The 23,458-nt window shown below is 43.2% G+C and overlaps 1 protein-coding gene across 1 annotated transcript in view; it reads right to left on the reverse strand.

The window, feature by feature from the left end:
- MAPRE2 (microtubule associated protein RP/EB family member 2) overlaps window positions 1-23,458 on the reverse strand; it is a 159,883-nt gene that overhangs the window by 113,269 nt on the left and 23,156 nt on the right. Inside the window, exon 2 of the mRNA XM_083187437.1 lies at window positions 22,973-23,033. The gene's annotated coding sequence lies outside the window, so the exon portion shown is untranslated. The remainder of the gene's footprint in view (window positions 1-22,972; window positions 23,034-23,458) is intronic.

The raw sequence follows: 23,458 nt of genomic DNA on the forward strand, positions 1-23,458 counted from the left end.
TGGAGCTCTGGACTTGGGTCTGGCTCTGAAGGTTTGGGAGAGCAAAACATGTAGTTTCTAGAGACATCACAACATTCGGAAGTCAGTATCGTCAGTTGCATACTGTAGCATCATTTAGTCCACTTAAACCTAGACTACACAATAACGTTATGTTCTTTCAACATCATTCATTCTGGTTGTTCTATGACTTGCACAAAAAACTGTTTCAAAGCAATTTTTCTTCATTTGTACACTGTGTGTATGCCTGACTCATAGTATCAGTGCTGACTCCAAGCCATTGCATATTGTTATTTAAAACTGCTCTGCTACTTGTTAAGTGTCAGTAGAACTTCTGGAATTCATTTCAGATTGGTGAGGTGATTTAATGAAGATACTGCCCACATGTGTATTTACTAACACACATGTAGTACATACTACAGTATGCAAATCAGTAAGCCCCGAATGTCAGAGGCAAACCGGCCATTACATCTGCTGCCACTGATTGACAGTGCGAGGATCATTCATTGCCAGGAGCACTTAGCAATGAAATGGATCTCCAGACCCTCCTGAAGAGAAGACTTTAGATCCAGCCCCTCCATATCCTGTAGCCCGTATGGAGCGTAGAGTGTACCAGGATGCAGTAGGAATGGAAGGACCCCTGACAGGTTTCACCGTAACAACTGGCTTTATCACCAAATCGGACTGATCCGAACCAGCCCCTTTTGATCCTCTACCCACCACAGCACAGGCACTGCCAGCTATCCTCCATTGGTAGACTGGACCTTCTTTTGGACCAGCTTCAAAACACCTGCCTAGGAGGCTAACAAAAGTGCGGGACTGCGCATTTCCAGGTGGACAGTAATCAACAACCTTTCATTCTTTGTTTGATCCTTCTTAAGGGCATAATAGGAACAATTGCATGCCTTAGGTAGGGAACAGATCTGTTCTACACATGTGTAAACCTGTATAAACCTTATTCTTTTTTGTCTAATAAATACCAGCCAGTTATATGGGTGCTTGTCCCCAAAATATTTGTGATGCCAATAACCATGATTGTTTCTATAATATGGGTGTGTGACAAAGTGACATCTTATTGCGGAGCAGACAAGTAGTTCCATTTGCCCAGGCGGCAGGAGGTAATAAATACTGTAGGTAGTGCTCTGAATGTATTGGAAAATGAAAGGTGGAACAAATGTGTCTGAACATTATTTTATATTATATTTAACCTAGTTCCACACCCATTCATAAAAAATAAATTAAAAAAAGACAATGCACCACCCAGTGACATCATAAATGGTGCATTTCAAAGTTGTGTATTTTATGAGCCACTAATTGTGCTGAATTGCCTAACAATTATGTTATATATGTTCAGATGGTGCTGCCAATTTATACAGATTTCAGAAAGGATACAGTACAAACGAGAAGTAAGAAATACAGTAAGAATCAATTCACAGAAGGTCACTAATAAGTGAGAACACATTACGGACCATTATAAATTTCAGGGCTTATAAAGGCCTTATATCAGCACCAGGCAATGTTAGGGATAGTCACATATGGTCAGCAAGGTGGAGTTTGCATGTTCCCACTGTGTTTAAGTGGTTTCCACACACAGTCCCAATAAACAGACCACAAATCTCAATATGTGTATGGGCCTTTAGAGGGGAAAGTAAAGAATAAAAAAGAAAATAAGAAAAATAAAAAAACATTATGGTATTGCTGAGTGGCTATCCTTTGGGTACTCCGATTTCCTCCCACAATCCCAAAAAGATATACTGGTAGGCTAATTGGCTCCTAACAAAATTAACCCTAGAATGAATGTGTGTGCATGTACATGTGGTAGGGAATATAGATTGTAAGCTCCAATGGGGCAGGGACTGATGTGAATGTTCAAATATTCTTTGTAAAGCACTGCGGAACATGTGTGCGTTATATAAGAAACTTAATAAATAAATAATAAATTACAATTCCAGGTTTGCTATCACAGCATTCTAGCAATATATTTATAGGAAATTGGAGGGCACTTCTAGAGAGGAGGCGGCCCGTCTCTAAATCCCATAGGGAACTCTTCAGCAGACTTATTTGCATCATCTGGTAGGCTGTAGGCAAAGCAGAATATTGGTAATCAGACAGTACTCCAGGTGTAAATACAGTGGAATAAATAAGGAGTACACTGGGGTTGGCATGGTGCAGATAATCCTACTGACAAATGTTCCACTGGGGAGAGTGACTGCATGTGTTCAGTGTCCTTTACCAGGCTACAGCTTGAGGTCAGACATATCCGGGGACAAGACTAATCAAATCAGATCAGAGACCAGAATTGCTCATTCCTTGTTAGCTACAACACTGCCTCGATCAAAGTGAAATTCATGTCAATGCTAAGAATCTAGTATGGTAAATGTCTTACTATAATTAGCTGTAGCTGTTCGTTCGAGTTGGGCAAGAACATGCAAAATATCACAACTTACTGTAAGAACAATATGTTCTTTCAGCTAAAAAATGCACAAAAGTCAAAAGTAAATATACAAAACAGGAGCATCTCCCAAACTCAATCTCATGTGGACGGAGATTATTTTTTTCCAGAGAAACGTGATTTATCTTTCTTTACAGTGCATGGGGTCTGGCTAAGCTTTTAATGCTGTGCTCTTTCTATTTTGCAGAGACATTCCAGATGTTTCATGTTCATGGGATTTTTCCGTTTCCTCCAAGGCTGAAGTAAACCACACACTAAAGAACATGGGAGAACGTTGCTGGAAGGTGAATGGAGTGAGACATTTGGAGGCACAGGACCCAATTCAAAGTTAGTAGCAAAGCAACAAGGAGCAATTTGCACCTTTGCAAAACCATACTACACTACAGGTGGGGCACATGCTACATGTCTGCGTGGAGCGATTTATAGTTGGAAATGGGCGTTCTCACTTCGGGGGTGCTTCTGGTTGGCTTGCAATATCAATCTCCTTCTTTAATGGACAAAACCATATGCACTGCAGGTGGGGCAGATGTAACATGTGCAGAGAGAGTTACATTTGGGGGAGTTATTTTATTTCTGTGAAGGGTCAATACTGGCGGCTTTATTTTTACACTGCAATTTAGATTTCAGTTTGTAGACACCCCACCTACATCTAACTTTCTGCACTAGGTTACATCAGACCCACCTGCAGTGCACATGATTTTGCCCATTAGAGATTATTTGAGCCAACCTGAATTAGGCCCTTCATTCTAAACGTCAGTGAAAAAAGAAAGCTGTAAGTATGTGATCGCTACAGGTGGAGCCCCTCTCTTCCATTGCCGACGCTCGCCAGAATGTCCCCGACGGTGGAGAGGGACCTAAATAGACTGGGACGTGCGAGCCAGTCAGTCGACGGCTGGGCGGCAGGATCCTGCCCATCTCTGCGTCAGGGAGACTGGCAGGGTTAGGGGGGATCCGGGAAGGCGATGGGGTGCCCTAGAGTCTTGTGTGCACGCACCCCCTTCCAACGGCTGGCCAGACCCTGCAAGCATGAGAGGGGCTCCATCTGTACATGCAAAATAAATTATTCTTCATATAGTGACATGGTGGCTTGGTCGACCTACACTACGTCGACAGGGATCATCTATATCGACATTCAGGAAAAAAAACCTTCAAAAATTCATGTCGACCTTTTGACTGTTGACCAATGCTTGTGTTGACCTTCCGACCCCATCAACCTATCTCATGTGTCGACCTAAGCCCTGTCAACCCTTAGTGGTCGACCTAATGTATGCCGACCCTATGACCCAAGATGGTAATGCTCATTGCCTACACAGTGTAATGAAGGGTGTGTATAAATATTATACTGTATATAACAACAGGTAGCACAGCCAGTGTACACAGGCCATGTGATGACAAGCACCAGTGCTAGGTAATAATACCTGTGATTCGCTAGTAATATGGTCGATCAGCCTTTTAGAAAAAGACCCTTAAATAATTATTTGCAAAAGTCTATCATTGGTAGAAATGTGTGTCTGCAAATAGCATTGGTCATCACTCGGTGTACAAATGATTTGTGGGATTACACCATGCGTGCATTCACATGTAATCATCGTGTCCTAGATTCTGCACTAGCAGCTGCCTAGAAGTGTAAGTGCCAGCATTGCAAGGGTGATGTGGGGAAGAGACGTCCATAGAAACACACATTCCATATACGATCAGCAGCTACTGGGAAAGTGCTCGCTAAACTGCCGCTAATGGAGGTTATAGAGTCATGATGATTATACTGCATCTGTGCTTTGTGTCAGGAACCGCCTGGGATTCAAACATTGGGGCAGATGTATTAAGCTTTAACAAGAGATAAATGCAAGGGTGATTTATTTATTTATTTATTAACAGTTTCTTATATAGCGCAGCATATTCCGTTGCGCTTTACAATAGCAGACAGTGAAACAAAACAGGGTATTTACAGACAGTCAAAATGTAGGAGGGCCCTGCTCGCAAGCTTACAATCTATAGGGAAATAGGCATTGATACATAAGGATAGATACTGTATTCTTTATTGCATCGATTCCACCAGAACGCAAGGTTCTATGACTGGTTCTGGAATTTGATAAGCTTGCCTGAAGAGATGAGTCTTCAGGGAACGCTTATAGGTTTGGAGACTGGAGGAGAGTCTTATTGTGCTTGGGAGGGCATTCCACAGAGTGGGTGCAGCCCGAAGAAAGTCCTGCAGTCGGGAATGGGAGCGGGTAATGAGTGTGGATGAGAGACGCAGATCTTGGGAGGAGCGTAGAGGTCGTGTTGGATGATATTTTGAGATAAGGAGAGATAAACGTCCAGCCAATCAGCTCCTTACTGACTTTTTTCAAACACAGCCTGAAACATGGCAGTTGGCAGGTGATTGGCTGGACGTTTATCTTTCCTAATCACCCTTGCATTTATCTCTTGTTAAAGCTTAATACATCTGCCCCATTAACCGGACAGACACTCTCTGCTGAACCACGGGCAGGTTGAACAGTCTGCAGTACTGTAAGCTCCTGTTCACACTTTTCTTCCCAACTTCCAAATATCTCTATCGAATTTATACTATGAACGTATACATTGTTTTGTTAACCAATTCATGATTGTGCTATTACCAGGTCTTCTAACCAGTGTGACAGGGTTAATACAGGGGAGGGATGACTTTAGATTTAACATCTCCAGTGATCCAGGAGCAAAGGGCATACCCAATTTAAAATCAACAGTGATTAGGCTTCTCACCCAAGATCCATTGGGGCAGATGTTTTAAGCTTGGTGAAGTGATAGGTGACCAGTCAATCAGCCGTTTGCTAAATGACAGTTAGGAGTTGATTGGCAGGTGCTTTATCACCTTCCACGTTATCACTACACCAGGCTTAATATATCTGCCCCATTGTATGAACTTGATATCTTCAGGCAGCATAGGACCATTGCTGGCAGGATGTCTGAAACAGAGAAAGGGAAGCACCTAACATAACCCCAGGTATTAGCTGCCTTTTAGTTAACCAGAAAGGGGGTTATTCAGACCTGGTCACAGTCCTGTGGTTTTGCAAGTCTACTGATTATCGGTTGACTGTGCATGTGCAAGGCCACACTAAAAAAAAAAAATTCTGGTTGCAATCTGTTCACACATTGATTGACAATGAGCTGGAATTTGGGGGTGGTACCAGGCGGTTTTCTGGGAGGGTCAGGATAAACAGGCATACCAAGAAGCCTTCTGGGAGGGTGTGCGACATCAGCTCCGGCCTCGATCAGCCTGGTTCTATCACACAGGTGGAGTAGATTCTGGGGTACACACAGACTGCACACACTGGGAATAACCTTCCGTGGCGAGGGAATTTGCAGCTATTCACCGATGAACATGATTTTTACAAGCCATTCGCACCTTGCACATGGTGGGTTTTCACTGTGGTGGGACGGCAGCTATCTGATCGCAGGTCTTTGCAATATCGCAGAGCTGCGATCAGGTCTGCGTATCCCCCAAAAGCATGAAACCACCAATAGAGATAAGAATTCCCAATTGGTAAGCCAGAATCAGATTCTACTTCTTATATATTATTATATTTTTAGAACCATCTATAAAATAATAGATTATGGATTGGCTGATTGGTTGATATGGGCAACATCCCATCCTCAATATAAGGATGGGATTTAGTCTCTTGGATCTTGTGGATCAGGGTGTCCACGAAAAGCAGGATGACAGTGGGGTTGCCTTGTGAACAATGGGGGGGGGGGTTATTCAGATATGATTGCACAGCTGCTAATTTGCAGAGTACAGCCACAATAAAATCCCACCCTGTGTGTAATCCTGTGAATTGCAGTGCAAGGCTTGTGAATGGTTGGAAAAATGACAGTCATATAGCTGCAAATCTTTTCGCAACTCACTGTCCATTGAATGATTATTCCAGTGTGTAAATTCTGTGCATAGCCCAGGACTTAACGCTTGGGAACGCCTGCATTTTCCCTAACGCTCTGAGAAATGGCCGGTTACCATCCCCAAATGCCAGCTTCAGGTCAATCAACTTGCGTACAACCAGTGATAAAATAAGTAGCAGGATTTTATCACAGGCTGGCCTCGCGTATGCGTACTATGGTGTACACTTGCGCAGTCATTGTCATGTGAGCAGGTCTGAATAACCCCCAATGTCAGGAGAGAAGCTTCTATAGCCTGGGATGAAGTCTGGAGTGGATAACCTAGGGTTGGGTTCTAGGAATCTAGTATAGTTATTTACTTGTACTCATTATGTGTTCTATTACATTTGCCTATTATGGCTATGTTAAGAATTCCTGAAATGCTATATTGCTGATGGTGATTTTTTTTATTTAGGTATGCCTTTATTTAGTTATTTGCCTGGGTATGTACTCCTAGAACGGGACTGCGCAGTCCCTACTTTTGTACATGAGAGGGTATACTGCTTTATGGTGCTAGATATAGTTCCAAACCATACAAACTGATATGAAATTAAATAGGTGCACCTAGGTACAGGTGTGTAACTTCTAGAGGCAATGGACTCACTTGCTTCCAAGGCTCCAAGCCTGAAGGGGCACCTGCATGTAAAACTAATCCCAACTGTGAACCACACAGGTGCTAAGGGTGGCCACTGCTCTTCCAATGGTTGCAGGACAGAAAACAGAGAGTTGTAGTAAACGGAGTACAGTCAAAAGGGAAAGGTTACAAGTGGAGTACCCCAGGGATCTGTACTTGGACCGGTGCTTTTTAATATCTTTATTGGTGATATTGCAAATGGAATTGAGGGTAAAATGTGCCTTTTTGCAGATGACACAAAGGTATGCAACAGGGTAGACACACCAGGAGGGGTAAAACAAATGATTGAGGATCTAGGTAGATTAGAGGAATGGTGAAGAGCATGGAAACTACAGTTTAATGCCAAAAAATGCAAAATCATGCACTTGGGTCTCAGAAATCCAAAGACTAAATATAGTATAAATGGCACTATAATGGAAACTACTGAGGAAGAGAGGGATCTAGGTGTCACAATTTCAGGGGACTTAAAAGCAGGTAGGCAATGTAACAAAGCAATGAAGAAGCAAGTCAAATGCTTGGTTGCATAGGGAGAGGTATCAGCAGTAGAAAGAAAGAAGTAATAATGCCACTATATAGGTCATTGGTACGACCTCACCTAGAGTATAGTGTTCAGTTCTGGAGGCCATATCTCCAGAAGGATATAAATACATTAGAGACTGTACAAAGAAGGGCAACTAAAATGGTGCATCGCCTACATCACAAAACATACCAGAAAAGACTAAAAGATCTTAATATGTATACTTTCAAGCAGAGAAGGGAAAGGGGGGACATGATAAAACCCTTGATATATTTGAAAGTTTCTAACAAGGTACAGGTGAGAGACATTCTTCACAGGAAGAGGAGCAACAGAACACGAGGACATGCACTGAAACTAGAGGGAGGAAGATTCAGGGGAAAAGTGAGGAAGAATCACTTCACAGAAAGAGTAGTAGATAAGTGAAATAGCCTACCATCAGAGGTGGTAGACGTAAATACAGTAGTACAATTTAAACATGCTTGGGATAAGCAGATTTATATCCTTCCAAAAAAATAAGGATCATATATGGTTTGAGGTAACATGTTTAAAAAAGGGGCAGACTAGATGGGCCAAGTGGTTCTTATCTGGCGTCAAATTCTAGGTTTCTATGTTTAATGGAGCTTAGGCCCACCCGCTGCATAGCTAATCATCTGTCCCACAAGCCCTAGTAACACCTGCAATAAGAGACAGGGCGACTACTTCCTGTTACCGCTCAGCCTATGCTGCAGCAAGAAATGGTGCACCCACCGCTGCTGCTGAAGTGTGATATTGGTCCCACCCACTGCTGATTCTGCAGACAGCAGTGCCTCCAGGTTGCTGGGATGAACTTTCGCCTCTGTCTAGGTACAAACACAGCGGTTCCCTATTTGTGATGAATGGGTGAGAAGGGCTTGTGTATTGCTATATAATGTATTTCTTTTAGCACAACAAGTTATGCTGTAAAAAAGATGTACTTTTAAGGACTACTGAGTCCAGTGGAAATTGTGAGAAAATATGGATTACACAATAGAATTGCAAAATAAAAAAGGGACCAATTAATACTGTAGCAAAAAAAAAAACATTAAACAGTTATGTACCAATGGTAAAACTTACAGATAGGCCCCTGCTCTCATAAATTATGTTTATTCGCCGATGATGTCCTTATGTTTGTATCAGATCCTCTCATCACGCTCCCTCGATTACATAATATCGGATGAATATGCTTCAGCATCTTTCTACAAATTAAATACATCTAAAACAGATGCACTTCCCATTAATCTTTCCCAATCTGTCTAATCTCTGCGTGCCTCCTACCCTTATAAGTGGCAAGTTGATTCGATTCGCTATCTAGGTATTCATATACCCCCACGTCATGTCTTGGTCTTCGAGGTAAATCTCCCCCCTCATTACTTCATTGACTAGTCTGACTAACTCTTGGCTATCATATGATATCTCATGGCTGGTGGCATTTAAAATGTCTTTGCTGCCTAAATTGATGTTTATTTTTCGCACAATCCCTTATGTTTTTCCGAAAAAATACTTGGATAAATGTAATTCTATTTTAACCAAATACATATGGTCCTCCCGCCCCCCCAAATTAGCTCCCTCAAGATTGGTTTTGACAAAAACATAAAGGGGGATTAGGTTCTCCTAATTTAGCCTTCTACCAAAAAGAATGCCTCTAAGGTCAAATTAAATCTTATTTCACTGATAGTTTGGAGTCTGGGTGGACAGACCTGGAGAAACTGGTTTCCCCATGGTTTCCCTTGATAGATCTTCTTTGGACCCCTAAGTCTCTACATCCCCTATCCATAAATCTCCTTTCCCACCACTCGGGCTACTCTACAAGTAAGGAATAAACTACTTTCCAGATTACCTAACATTTTCAGTACTCTACCTCTACCTCGCACCTCTAAGCAATTTTCGCCGGGGCAGGACGCTATGGAAAGCCATCCGCCCAGTCACTCATCTGCTGGTAATACCAGCCATACACACTGGGCTGCTTGAGCGCTGAAAGCAGCTCAAAAGGCAAAACTGAGTTGCTTTCATCTCAAACTCGCCGTGTGTGCAGGCCTTAACTCACCCAGGAATACTTAAGTCCTGGACGCTGACATCCTGATGACTTCCAAGTTCTGGCACCAGTGTTTTGAAGGCAGGTGGGATCCCGGCGCTGATATACTGAGTGCTGGCATCCTGACCGCATCCCCATAAAAAGGTTCTATGTAAACATTACACAGATCTGACCATAAACATGCGATGTAGGTGTGTGGAATGCATATTGCATTAGGAATTAGCTTCAACTTGTGTCTGTATCACAGCTGCACGGATTCCTCTCATCTGTGCAGTACTGTTTATAAAACAAATATTAATGTCCTCCACCCTCCTAAAAACTTACAACCATGGTACAAAGTCATAATCTCTATTGCTAGCAATTCCATATGCAACTGCAACAGCCATTATACAGATAAGGTCACACATTTGCAGTGGAGGTTTTCTGGAGATTTTGCGCATGTGCAATAGCAAAGAAAAGAAAAGAAAAGAAAAAGAAAAAAAATTGTTCAACTGCACAAACATCAGTGTGGTGCCCGCCTCTGAATCAGAACGTGATTGGTAGCGTTGTGTGGAGTCTGGCTCACAGAACATCACTGTCCAGGAAAAGATTTATGGTTTGATGTATGCATTATTATTGGTCTCCAAGTTTTGATGAAAAGGTCTCTCCTAAATGAATAGGTTTGAGTTGACAATTAGCTGTAGAGTTCAAATGAGAACATGGGTTTACATACATGTGCGTAAGTATTGTTCAGCATTACAAACATCCCTTCTACAATGTTTCTCAATACAGAATACTAGTCACATTTTTTTCATGTCCATCTATTTACATTAATATCTACATCAAGGCTGCAAAACTAAACAAATGACTTAAGTGTGCCCAGAATAACTAGGTGCCTGCAGAAATATGTAGATTAAAGAAAGTACACATAATACCTTAAAAAAGAACATATTCTATTTATCGAACAAATAAACTAAATTGTTTTAATCTTTAAATAAAGCCACTACAGTAAACCAACCAGAAACAAAAACAGATGAAACTCACTTAAAATCCTTTAGTAAACCAGAACAGTCCGAAGCTTTGATTTACTATACCCCAAGATAATACCAGTGTAACAGACTTTGATTTGATTTGGGATCAAGCTTAATTCAAGATCCATACCCAAGACAAATAGAACAGACTATGATAATTTCAGGTCATTAAAAGCCTTGGTGGTCCATTTTCCCTTTTAAACATTTCCCAGGAACATCTAAAGAGTGTATGTGAAGAACCATAAAGATTACATTAATTCTGAAAAATATAACATCCAAATTTTATTCTGGCTTCAGATGAAAAATATAAATCCAATATATAATTTTAGCGCAAATATGTTATTTTGGATATTTTCCCTGTCTGTAAATCGTTCGGTTTGAAGCCAGTTTGTAAGCTGAAAACATTTTAAATTGGCCCATACATATGTTTTGTGGTACAAAATGGATTTGGGTTTTCATGGTCTGCACAAGTCACCACCAAGGGGTTAGTCTAGAGATTTATGGCCGGATGCCGAGATCAACGCAAAATGAATATTCAGAATTGTGCTCATCAATGCAGTTATACCGCTCTTATCCATAGGTTTGGTTCTTAGTAATCATTATCAGTTACCACTTAGACCAGTTGTACCCTGGCTATGAAGAACCTGTCTGACATTAGGAGTTACGGTATTACATGTAAGTACCACTTTGCTATTCAATTAATGCGCACTCTGTATGGGTATGGGACATACAGTAGGGTGCACAGTAAAAAGATCGACAGTCAAAAGGTCGACCACTATTGGTCAACACATGAAAAAGGCAGTCACAAGCAAAATGTCGACGTGGGAAACGGTTGTCATGAATTTTAGGTGTCTACGTCAACATAGGTAGACATGGACAATGCATAAGTGTACCACGTCCCCTGGTATCGCTTGCTGTGCTCGCCATGCTTCAGGCACATTGCCTCGCTGTGCTCAGCACACTATTATGTTCTACTTCTATGCCCACTGGGATGGTAAAGTATCAACAAGTCCGTTTAAAAAAAAACAAAAAAAAAACACAATAGGCGATGTCAACGCTCCCAAGGCTCCACATCTAGTGGCAGTGCCCCGAGCTGCCTGGTTTTTGGACGACAATTAGGAGACTATCCATACTGATTACAGGTACTCCCTTACCTCATACCCCAGAATTCTAGTTGCTCAACTACATGGAGATCCCTATCTCAATGTTTAAAAAATCCCTCCTCCAGCATTTAATGAATGCCGCAAGAGCAACTATACCCTGTTTCTGGAGAACCCAAACACGGCCCCCAATCTCCCATTGGTTCCTAAGAACAGATCGCTACATGCTCATGGAAGACCTTACTTCCTTCTCTTCCGCCAAACTGCCCTCGAATGCATTCACCACCACCTGGTCCCCTTGGCTGAACTTTAAAGAAAGCCATGACTATACATCATATGCGGGTACTCCCTCACCGACGCCTGCCCCACAACCTTGATATGACGTTGGTTGGATACTACCTGTCCCTCTCCTCCCCTCTTTTTCTCTTTACATCCTTCTATCATTACCTTTTATTTTCCTGTCTAATGCTTTTACATTACAATGTGTTGTTTTCCACAGTTTAAAGTGTTAATGCATACGTTTACCAACAATTGGAATACGGACTGTATGCTATTTTGACTTGATACTCTGCGCACTCTTTGAAGTCCCATTGAAAGTGTCTACATTAAAATGTATGTCTGTTATCTTATCATAATAAACACTGATTGTGCAAAAAAAAAACCAATGATGAAAATCTGGTGTCGACCTTTTTTTAATGTGTCGACCAATAGTGGTCAATCTTTTTACTGTCAACCTACTGACCGCATCCCCTCTGTATTTTGACCTATGTGCACACACTCCATTACAACGCAGCTAGAGCAAATGGGAAAGTGCATCAACACTGCATCACCCATACTTAAGGAGTATACACACAGGGCGATTTTGTGCTCTTTTCTAAGCAATCTGACTAGATTGCTTAAAAAGTAAGCACTGATCTCTTCATGGGTATACACCGAGTTATTACAAAGCATGGTCTCGCGAGTTGCTATCGCCTGCTAACTAATGGGGCATACACACATAGAGATGTGTGATAAGCAATTTTGCCAAGCTATTTAGGGTAGGAAGTTTCCCTGTGTCCAGATCTCCCGTGGGGAGCACATACACATGCAGAGATTTGTGCTAAGCGATTTTGCTAAGCAAAAAAAAAAGGCCGGGTAATGGTACAGAATGAGAGATTGCGATCAGTATCTCTCATTATGTACACACAGAGATTTGCAGTCACCTGCTAAGCAATTTGACTAGATTTTGACTGCATGCACTGATTTAGTTAACTGGAGATAATTAATCTCTCGGGGTATACACACGGAGAGATCTGTGCTTACATTGCTTAGAAAATAGCACAAAATCTCTTCATGTGTATGCCCCTTTAGTCAGTGCATGCAGGCAAAATCTAGTCAAATTGCTTAACAAGTGACTGCAAGACAGAATGAGCGATAGTGATCGGGATCTCTCATTCTGAACTTTTTTTTTGCTTAAGCAAAATCGCTTAGCACAAATCACTGCATGTGTATATGCCCTCCATGGGCGATTTGGACACAGGGAAATCGCCTACCCTAAATAGCTTAGCAAACATTTCTACGGGTGTATGCCCCTTTGCACTCCGCTTCAGAGTATGTACAGACAGCAAGTCCACAAAACACTGTGAGTGTGTGAGTGTGAGTGTGAGTGTGAGTGTGAGTGTGAGAGTGAGAGTGAGAGTGAGAGTGAGAGTGAGAGTGAGAGAGAGAGACTGAGAGACTGGGTGTGGTATATTTGCCCGACAGTCGGGATTCCGACAGTCATTAGTCAGACGTCGGAATCCTGACTGCACAGCGGGGGGAGCGCAATGAAGCCCCTTGCGGGCTTGCTGCACTCACCACGCTGTGGGCACGGTGGCGAGCTGTGCTCGCCACCTATTTTATTCTCCCTCTATAGGGGTCGTGGACCCCCACGAGGGAGCAGTCGGGATTCCGAAGTCGGAGTAATCATACCTCCCAACATTTGCTGCTCAGCAGGCGTGGCCTAATTTGGGGCGTGGCCTATACTCGTGGCTCTTCCGCGAGGCCACGCCCCCATTTTGCCGCTATGGGGGCATGACCCAGAGGCTCTGTGAGCCTCTAGCCATGCCCCCAGCCCCCTGGCTGTGGGAATAGACGCTGTGCGCATGCGCACAGCGTTTATTCCCCGCTGCTTAGCAGCTGACAGGGGGGACTCCCAACAGCCCCCCCACACCGCGGGACACTGCCGCCCGCGGGTGGGACAGCGGGACAGGCCCTGACAATCGGGACTGTCCCTCTAAAATCGGGACTGTTGGGAGGTATGGAGTAATGACTGTCGGAATCCCGACTGTCGGGGAGCCGTCCGGCATCCGAGAGACTATGCTTCTCCATTGTGCCCTAACTTTGTGTTTGCAAATAAAATTTCAAAGTGAATTCCTCATTCATTGAAGATCCCGCATGGTTTGATACTAATTACGTCAGTGGACATAGACCAGTCCATAGATACGCTTCAAACGTGTGTAGTAAATTGCATGTTAAGACTTTTCATGTCACATCTGTGTAAAATATAACCTGACTTGTTACAGGAATCCCCTTTAATCCAGTCAGCGCAAGCATTTAAATCAGTTACAAGGAGTGAAAAGATCAATAAACACGTAAAACCCTGGTGCCATAACAGTATTTCATTGCCTGTATGTGTGCTTAGTGTCTTCCCCATGCCCAGCCTGCCACATATAAACAAGGGACAGAAAAACAGCCTCATAACAAAGTACAGAGACGGCAGATGTGCACAGGGAGATGTACTGGGGCACTGCAGCCAGATGCAATGACATTCACTGAGCTTTTAATTATAGTTCATATGTTGCCACCTGCTGGACCAAATGGTATTGTCTTATGGACAGTTTATTATGCTTTATTACAGCAATAAATAAATATAAAGAACAATGATTATAATACCATCGTAGACGTCCACTGAATTGTCAGTGTTGAAAAAAAACGGTGTCTCTTTACAGCATGCCTTATTACTGTTTTGCTATGTGGTCATGCTACAACTGTGGCAGGGCATGCTGGGATGTGTAGTTCCACAACAGCTGGAGAGCCGAAGGTTTACAGCATTTCTACATCCACGGGACACTTTCCATAACACCATCTGCGATTGTCATACCACTGCGTAAGTGTCCGCCATACCTCTGATTGCTGGGCAGAGGCATTGTTACCATGTGTTTAATCTCACTGCAGGTTACAGTGTATTGTGTCAGGAGTCCATCAGTAGTAATATAATACTTAACATTTGCAGAAATAGTATAAAACCTGCATGTAGTTTAGCACTCTGGACACTGAGTTAACGGGACAGATGCAGAATAACTGTAGGTATGGGTACACAACAATACTGTCCTCACAGGACAATGCACCAGTCTAGACCTACAATTGCATACCTCCCAACAGTCCCGATTTTATCGGGACAGTCCCGATTGTCAGGGCCTGTCCCGATGTCCCACCCGCGGGCGGCAGTGTCCCGCGGTGTGGGGGGGCTGTTGGGAGTCCCCCCTGTCGGCTGCTAAGCAGCGGGGAATAAACGCTGTTCGCATGCGCACAGCGTCTATTCCCACAGCCAGGGGACTGGGGGCATGGCAAGAGGCTCACAGAGCCTCTGGGTCGTGCCCCCATAGCGGCAAAATGGGGGCGTGGCCTCGCGGCAGAGCCGTGAGTATAGGCCACGCCCCCGAAAATTTCGGGGCGCCTCCGGCGCGCAGGAGCATCGTCCCGCCTGCAGAACTTATAAAGTTGGGAGGTATGCAATTGTGAATGATAATATAGGAAGACAAACTAGGAGAACCAGGGGTGTTAACTTTCAGAAGCAATGGAGGCTTCCTGCTTCCAGGTTCCATGTCCTGAAGGGGCACCTGCATATACAGAAGTACCTGCTTGGTTCCCAGCGGGATTCAAGTTTGACAGCTGCGCTTCCAATGGAGCTCTGCTGCGCACCATCTGCTGTTGCAGATTTAATTGATGGCTGAATCTACTGATTCTGTTCCCGACCCACAAGGTTTGTTTTCCCTTTAGGGGGGGGGGGGGGGTGACACCAAACTTAAACTTGCCCGACTGGGATGAACTTATGCCCCTGAAGAGAATCATATATTGGACTTTCAATTGTAAGGTGGCCATACACTGCTGCAATCTCTCACAGCAGTGTATGACCATCCAATCCCCCCGCGAGCCACCTGGGGATTGCATGTGATATATCACATTTAAAAAGGACAGTATGTAATGTATCACATGCGACCCCTGTTCCCCGCCGCCGGGAGGAGGAGGGTCTGATGTCCGACCTCCGACTCAATTCCAATGCGCATGGGACCCGATGGTACATCAAACGCATCCGATTTGGGCAGATTTTTCAGCCCAACAGGTCGGCCCAAACTGTGGTAGTGTATGGGGGCCTTTAGGCTACTTAACAATATGGGACACTTTTTTCAAATGGTTCTATTTCAGAAGATACATTTCATATTCCATTGTCACATCAAAAGTGCAAAGTCATACGATCACAGGGAAACCAAACAAAAAAAAACTGACAGCTATCAGCCCCAACACACTGTGCACTACAATGGCAATCAGCTGCATTGCTACACTGTTCATCAGCACACCAGAAATTAGCTTGTTAAGTATTTTTTCTCCCCAAAATTATCATTGGAGCAATAGAAATTGTAATAATCATGTTGATATATTCAAATTATTATCTCATTCATTTTTTTCACTGAAAGGCAGAATATTTTATTTGCACATTTCATATGACACGTCATGAAATACTATACAGAAAATTCAGTGTTTTTGTACTAAGCCTTTTCAGAAAGTACAGATACAGTAAGACTAGGTATTTTTATTAATGAGCTACTATTCAAACAATCATAGTTCACTTCCAATTCTCAAAAGGACAGACCTGGAGATATTTCACATAGAGCTCTGTGCCAAAAAATAAATTGTACACAAATTTGGTACTTGTGTAGTTTCACGGCGCCACCTAGCTGTTCTCAGCGCAGCGCTACGTTATCAGTGTAGCGTCTAAATCCAGACTCCCTGCGGCACCCCGGCACACCGCTATTAAAGGGGGTGTCCGAAATGTACACGCTACAATTTAGACGCTTTAGCGTCTGAATCCCGAGTCCTTGCAAGCCACTAAGAAGGGGGGTATCTGGATTCAGATGCTAATGCGTCTGAATTTGGTAGGGTGTAGGGGTACATAGGGGTGCACTGCGCAAAACACTCCTAAACCTATTCACGACACTAGTCGACGTAACAGCTGTCGACCTTGTTAATTCCACTATCCACGAAGCGTGGCGAGCGTAGCGAGCCCGCGAGGGGCGGCGGTACGCGTCCTACGACTTTTTCATACCCTCACTATCCACATCGACGTGGAGTTGAGAATAGAAAGTGTGGTGAGCGCAGCGAGCCCGAAGCGTGGCGAGCCCCGCGAGGGGACGCGGATACCTTTACAGGTATCTGCGTCCCCTCAAGGGCTTCACAGGTATCCGCGTCCACTCGCCTCGCTCCGCTCACCACACTTTCTATTCTCAACTCCACGCCGACATGGATAGTGGGGGTATGAAAAAGTCGTAGGACGCGTACCGATGCGCTCGCCACGCTTCGGGTAGTTGTGGATAGTGGAATTAACAAGGTCGACAGCTGTTATGTCAACTAGTGTCATTGTGAACAGGTTTAGGAGCGTTTTGCACAGTGCACCCCTATGTACCCCTACACCCTACCAAATTCAGACGCATTAGCGTCTGAATCCAGCTACCCCCCTTCTTAGCGGCTTGCAAGGACTCGGGATTCAGACGCTAAAGCGTCTAAATTGTAGCGTGTACATTTCGGACACCCCCTTTGTCAGCGGTGGTACTACAAGTATCACAGTGACCGGTCAGCACTGGGCAGCTGCTGCCCGGCGCTACGCTGATAATGTAGCTTACATATGGAAAGCAGCCACGCGCTACGCTGAGAACAGCTAGAGCGACACGCGCACAGTTAAACAGAGCGTCTGGCAAGCTGCCAAGTTTCTGAGATAGACTGTGCGCGTGGTGGCGTCGTGAAACTACACAAGTACCACAAATTTATAGAAAAATAAACACTAATGCATAGAACGTACACCAATAAAAATGTGTATTATATAAACATTACATTGCAAAAATGTTGTGCATGATACATCACAGGACAGCATGATTCACCACAGTACAGCTGCACCAATGACCTGATATTGTTACCATGGTTACAGATACTGCTATGGAGTACAAGCTATTTACCACGCCTGCCAGATCGATATAATGGTCATGTCTAAGACCTTTGAATGCAGAGTCCTCTATTCATGGATGTCATCTCTACATCAATACACTCATATCAACTACTTCAGTAGTCAAGATGTCAGCTTGTTTCCATGGTGATTAGGTGGTCAGATTTGTCCAGCCAGGAAAAAAGCCATTTTATTTCATAACAGTGTCATCTAGATTACAGTTTATAATATTAGTGTTCCTTTTAGAAAGCGCCCTGCACCTTTCAAAATTCATGCAGTTCCTCTTTCCTGCCTAGCGTGTCGCTCTCTGCTGTTGAGTCTTTATCAATACAGGCCAGACTGTACTAGAGGCACCACAGCAGACAGTGACACCCCCAGGAAGGACATAGGAACTATATGCGCTTTGAAAGGTGCAGGGTGCTAGAATAGTAGGTGTTTGTTAACACATCACACTTAAGGTACATTTCATTAGTCTGTATTTATTTTATTACTTAAGCGACCTTCAAGGTGAGTTTTGAACATGTGATCAAATAAAAGCAAGAAACTGCACAAGAACTACCACTACAGCCTTCTTACCAGTGGCGTGCGGTGGGGTGAGGCAGGTGAGGCACAGCCTTTCCTGTCATACTAGCATATATGCCGGAGTTTTGAATTTATAAAGTATGTAAAAAAATACAAAAAATATATTTAAAAATACAAAAAATATAGTTAAAAGATCTTATTTTTATTATTCTAATAAATTTTTATATTCAAAACTGTGGAGTAAAGTGCCTGCTTCGTATATATACTAAAATTGGAACTATACAGAGAAGATTAGCAAATTCGTGAAGAGTTCCATATTTTTACCTTTTACCATGACACCCTTCTGGGCGTTCTGGAACACACCCACAAAACACGCACACCCCCCTCACCCGAGGCAATAAATGTCTCCTAGCCAAAATTGCAGCTGCCACCAAGAAGACTGTTCTTTCCCAGTGGATCCACTCTGATGCCATTTCCTTGCAACTTATGCTCCCGAGATTAAAATACTTGTTTCAGATGGACTGGATTGAGTGTCTACTTAATGCAGAATCCAGGGCATCAAAGTTCTTTGATACCTGGCTGCCATATATACACTCCCTTCCCACTCATGAAAAAGAGCGTGTCAGACAGGCAGTTCGGCTTACCACTTGGTACAACTTGGCTACTCTAGAAAAGGGGACACCCCCCTTTCTAGTCCACTCATCAGTGACTGGCCTTTCATGCTTGATTGACACGTGGTTAGACTGTCGCATCTTTTTGCTATATTCATCACTTGGATACAACCATGCTTTATGTCCAAGCTATTTCAAAACTGCACTATACTGTATGTATATTTGACATGCTTAATGTCCCATGCTAACTTAATTTTTGACTGTTATTCAATGTATATGGACCTGCCTGGTAGCTGTGTTCTCTTCTACAACCATGATGTGCCTTTCAAATTATGTTTATACACCATTCCTTGCTCACTCTGTCATATGCTTAACTGTCAAAACCACTGTACCGTATGTGAACCATTATTTCTTTATTCTAATAAAAATACAATTAAAAAAACAAAAAAAAAACTGTGGAGTAAAAAGTCTATGGCAGGTGAGGCAGTGCCTCACCTGGCTGCCTTTTCTGCACATCTTTTATCAAAACTCAGGGAATCCCCAGCAGTATATACTGCTGCACATGTGTATAATACTGGCATGTACCCCTGGGCTCATATATTGAGTGCAAATCTGGCTCTGGTACTTGCCAGGGACCCCTCAGCCATTTACCTCACCGCACGTCCCTGTTTCTTACTAGCCAAATATTTCTACTACTTGAAATCAAGTCTATACATCTGACTTTTTCAATGTCCGACAAGTTTAATCATCTTTTCCATGAAGTCAAAGTTACTTATTGTTGGTCATACTGGTGGTGGGGTGGGGTGGATCGGTGAGATTTATAAATGATCACAGATTCAAAGACTAACCAATCACCTGGAGTCATTTTCAAACACAGCCTGTAAAATGACAGAAGCTGACTGGTTAGTATATTCTTTTTTTCCATGCTTTGATAAATGCTGTATTGCATTAGTGTTCACAAATGGTGTAAAAATATTGGTTTTAAATGTATTATTGACCGTACTGAATTACAATTTATGTAATATTTAAGAAGTAGAGATTGTTTTCAATTAAAATATACTCTATACATATAACAACTCTGGAAGGATTGTGGACCAGATGCACTAAGCTTAAAAAGTGATAAAATGGAGAGTGATAAATTGCCAGCCAATCAGTTCCTAACTTCCATGTCACAATGTGTTTGAAAAATGTCACGTAGGAGCTGATTGGCTGGTTGTTTATCACTCTCCATTTTATCAATTTTGAAGCTTAGTGCATCTGGCCCTGTGTCTTCACATTTTTTTGACAAATAGAAGTCTAAGGACTGTTTATGAACTACTGTAAGAAATACTACATTTTTGGAGGGATTTGTCCATCTGTCCATTCTAGCATCACACAACTAAACTATTGTTGACTTTAGCTTAGTGACATAGAAAGAAGGCATGCTTTTTCACAAGGCGAAATCAAGGAAAAGAACAATAACTGAAAAAAACAGAGGCTTGACATTTGGCATATGCAGTGTGTAGGCTCCTCAAGTACTATGTAACCTTATCCCAAACAGTGGCATCACTACAGGGGTGAGACCAGGGTTGCAGAATTTTTTAAATTTGCCATAATAGCGTCATTTTAGCCCCGCCCCCTCCACAGAGATGGGCAAATTGGGTCATTTTCCAGCATGGGGGCGGGGCTTAATGACATCACGTTCAAGCCATGCCCCCGAACTCCTTCTGAAAGTCTCCTCTCCAGGCTTCTCCCGGAGAGGAGGCTTTCAGAAGGAGTTCGGGGGCTAAAATGACGCTATTATGGCACTTTAGACCCTGCACCCTCATTGGAGATAAGTAGATAAGGTTATTTAAACGGTGCATTAGGGGGGGGGCGCGATCGAGGAGGGGGGAGTGGGGTGCCCCAGAAACCGGGAGGTTTTCCGACCTTTCCGGGGGGCCGGGAGGGGGACCAGATTTTCGGGACCCTCCCGGTCAATCCGGGAGGGTAGGCAACCCTGGGTGAGACCAGGTGTAGAAGGCAAAGGCCAGCAGCTTCACCTATGGGCAGCATTACACAGTTTGCTCACGAGTTAGTAGCCCCATGCATCTTTTTTGCATTAATCCCTGAAGGAAAAACTGCAAATATTGTGTACCAAGAAATGGTAGAGAGGGTAGGGCACCAGGTGTCCCGTGAAGGCGCCTAGGGAGGAGTAGGATTGAAGAGCTGCAGTTAGATGTCAGGGGTTGTCAGACCCCAAAGGAAAAAACTTGTACAGAAAAGGGTATAACTGCGCTATATCTAAAAACACATGCAACGGGTGTAACTAAAAAGTAAAGGGAATTTATTAAGATATATTTTAAAAAGTTTTTACTGTAAAATCAGTGATACCATATATGGAGTAAATTAATGTGCAAAATGATGCTGAGTCCACTCTAGGATACAGGGCACAGAAGTGCCCAAAAAGGGGGTGTGGCCCCACTGACGTCACTATTGGGGGCAGCATGACGTCACTATTGGGGGCAGCATGACGTCACTATCGGGGGCAGCATGACGTCACTATTGGGGGCAGCATGACGTCACTATTGGGGGCAGCACGGCCCCCTCGGCATCACCATCTGGGGTGTACCCTGCCATCTGGTTTACATGTTGTGGGCGTGCCCAGCACTGGTCTTTCCCCAAGCTCTCCTGTTAATGTGAATAGAGGTCATAATTATGTTCATGGTGACTATTCACGTGGCAGCAGCACGGCACCAGGCAAGCTGTCTTAGCAGGGTGCCACTAAAAGGGCACATTGTGACATTTGAAAATTGGGCAGAGCGCACATCCTGCTAAAACAGCCTAGCATGAAGACCACTAATACTATGGAAGACATGTTGTAAAAATAGACTGGAGCAGATTTAAAAGGCCAGCTTAAGCTATGGCAAGCCAACATCAAGTAATTTGAAAAAAAAAAACACTCAGACTAGAGGAGGTAAAGGTGGCCATACATCTACAGATCGATTGTAAGATTGGGCTGGTTGGAACAAAAACCTGGTAATGGATGAGTGACAGATTTTGGCAGTTTCCAGCATTTCAAAGCAAATGGTCAACTGTCATTTACTCTCATCCATTACCAGGTTTTTGTTCCAACCAGCCCAATCTGGCAATTCGATCTGTAGATGTATGGCAGCCTTAAGTTAATAGCGATGGCTGCGAGTACCAGATTTCAGCAGGTTGCAGCCGCGAACATCACAGATTTTTCCTTGCACCCTTTAAAAGGGAGCACAAAAATCAGTGATGCTGCAGTACCATAATAATCAGTGATATGCAGCGGTGGCACATAACCAAGAATTACATTTCCCACAAATGTTATTGGTTGATCTAGTAGATTACAAACATACACACCACTTACACCATGTCATTATATAATGCCTTTGTACACTTTGCCTTTTGTACCAATAAGGCATGTACTACGGTGTATCAAGTGGCATAAGTAATCCTTGTCAAATGTTACTTTTATATTAAACCACGAGTAGACAGTTGTATAAAAGATTGTATCTTGGCAAGACTGGCACACGTTTTATTGCCATCCATCACATCAACTGCAATATTGGCTATACTCCAGTCAGTATTGAAGTGTAGTAAATGCAGTGTTGGCTTTGGGTGTGTTTGCCATAGACGTGTACCCATTTCACAGATTACAGAGCATGCACAGCAAATTTACAGAGCAGTTCCGTCTGTGCCACAAAAAACTGATATACAGTAGTCACAAGTCCTAAATTAGAGTGGCCAAGCACTCTAATTACACTTTATATTGTCATACACATGCTAGGTATATACAGTAGCAAATACAGTGGATATTATAAAAATGTTGCTACTGTTTGAAACATATTTCACAAATGAATTACTTTTGTACAAATGTATATGGTGCCGCACAGATAAAACATGACTTATCACATGTTGAATTGCATTATTCAATCTGAATCCTTTACCTTGTTCATTCAGATTATTCCCGATTTGGCAAAATAAAATGTCACCAGCAATCTATTCGTCCTGCAACAAAATAAAGCCAAAGTTTAGCTGATATACAGGGAATAACCACTGGTCACAAAGAAACACATATTATTAGTATTATTTCTTTGACAGCAGAATACTTGTGGTTTCGCAGTAACAATTACTATGGCTTCAGACCCTTGAGGAAAACACTGAGGTAACCTTCACTTTAACGCACTCTCAATTTTTATGTTCTCATTCAATGGTGTGAAAACAAACACTACTTTTATATCAGGTGTGCTGTTTGAAAGGATTACTTCTGCAGTGGTTCGCCGTTCTGTTTGCACCAAGTAGTGCAGGCAGGGCGGCGTGGGACAGCGGCGCCCACCGTTTCATGGGCATTCCCATGAAAACCCTGGGCTTTCCCATGCTAATGCATCTGTGACACAGGTGCCGGGGGCAGGCAGCTGACATCAGTGGATGTC

The sequence above is a fragment of the Crinia signifera genome, chromosome 5 (assembly GCF_055691185.1).
Source record: "Crinia signifera chromosome 5, ASM5569118v1, whole genome shotgun sequence".
In the NCBI taxonomy this organism is placed as follows: Eukaryota; Metazoa; Chordata; class Amphibia; order Anura; family Myobatrachidae; genus Crinia; species Crinia signifera.